The sequence below is a fragment of the Grammomys surdaster genome, unplaced genomic scaffold, assembly GCF_004785775.1.
Source record: "Grammomys surdaster isolate TR1022 unplaced genomic scaffold, NIH_TR_1.0 751, whole genome shotgun sequence".
Taxonomy (NCBI): domain Eukaryota; kingdom Metazoa; phylum Chordata; class Mammalia; order Rodentia; family Muridae; genus Grammomys; species Grammomys surdaster.
The window spans coordinates 3327320-3328835 of NW_021605170.1; the positions used below are offsets into that span (position 1 = coordinate 3327320).

General features: G+C 50.3%; 1 long non-coding RNA gene across 1 annotated transcript in view; it reads left to right on the forward strand.

Annotated features, from left to right (window-relative positions):
• Positions 1-471: 471 nt before the first annotated feature.
• LOC114633721 overlaps positions 472-1516 on the forward strand; it is a 7883-nt gene continuing 6838 nt past the window's right edge. Inside the window, exons 1-2 of the long non-coding RNA XR_003713228.1 lie at positions 472-564; positions 1292-1345. This is a non-coding gene — a long non-coding RNA (uncharacterized LOC114633721). The remainder of the gene's footprint in view (positions 565-1291; positions 1346-1516) is intronic.

Here is a 1516-nt window from a genome sequence, read left to right on the forward strand (position 1 = left end):
ACTGTGCAGGCCAAGATGAACTTGACCATAACCCCGTGTCTGCCTCCTGAGTGCTGGGGTCACAGGCTCGAAGTGCTGGGGACTGAGAACCTCTGCATGCTAGGCAAGGTACTCCTAGGTGAGCAACATCCCAGCCCCGAGGCCATCAATGTTTTTCTAGGATTTTCCCAGCCCTGGACTTCACCAGTGACTCTTGCGTTTCCCACTGGGGTTGACTCAGCCTGCCCCGCAGACGTGTCTAAAAGCTCCCATTTAATGTTGAGTCTAGAATTAATTCTCATCTGTCATCATGCTGAGTCACAGGGCATGTCACCCTCGGTGGCTCATGAACTTTCAGACCAGCAGCCTGGCCCTGTGGCTTCCAGGAAGTAGCCCCAGCCAGACACTCCCACCTTAAGGCGGAGCTTCATTCTCACAGGCTGTCGGGTGGAGGGTGGGTCATCTGCCCCAGTTTGGAGCTGCTAGAGAGGGAGGAGAGGCTCCTGGGGAAGACACAGTGGGCCCGGGCCAGTTCTCACCTTACTGTAGGGAGGCCATGTCTGGGCTGCACCTTCGTGACAAGAGGTGAGATCACTTATAGGCAGGTGATGACCTCATATCATCAGCTTTTGTGCTCTTTGGGTGAAGAAGGAGACTGCTCTGCTTCTCATATTTTTGTTCAAGAAACAAGGGGACAGGGAACACCAAGATCAGTGTGCTAGGCAAGGTTCTCCCAGATGAGCAACACCCCAGCCCTCAGCTGGGGAGGTGGGGAAGTCCCCAGCAGGCTTTCTGTTCTCTGCCTTGTGAGTGAGCGAGCAGCTTCTCCACGGCAGCGTGGTGCTCTCCTCCACAGCAGCGTGGTGCTCCCCAGTGACCTGGTGCTCTTCAGTGGCGAGGTGCTCTCTGAAGGAACGATGCTCCGCTGGTTTTGCTGTTTGACTCAGCTGCTCAGGGCCATTCTCTTGCTTTCACGAACCCCAAACGTTTTCACCTTTAGGAGTTCTTTCCTCTAATAAAGAAAACAAAAATCTGTTGTATACAACTGTGTTGTTATAAGATGAACATAAACCAGGGTGGATTCATTATGTAAGTAATAAATACTTTTTTTTCTTGTTTTGAGTTGGAGGGGTCTTTAAAAAAACTACTTTTTGTTTGTGTTTATGAGTGTGTGTGTGTGTGTGTGTGTGTGTGTACACCTGTACCATATGGAAGTCAGAGAGAGAGTAGAATGTCCTTGTCTGTCACCCTCCTCCTGTTCCTTTGAGGCAGGTTCTCTCTCTGAACCTGGGTCTTGTGTTTTCTTCCCTAGGCTGGAAGCCAGCAGGTCCCAGCAATCCTCCAGACTCTGCCACTGCGGGTACAGGTATTTGAGACAGGCCTGGCTTGTTACATAGGTGCAGGGATACACATTCTAGTCAGCAAGCATTCTTAGTCCCTGAACATTCTACAACCTCCTTGTTGGTGTTTTATGTAGTGTAATCTGGCCTTGAACTCCTTATACATGATGTATGTATGATATACAGCCAATGAACTC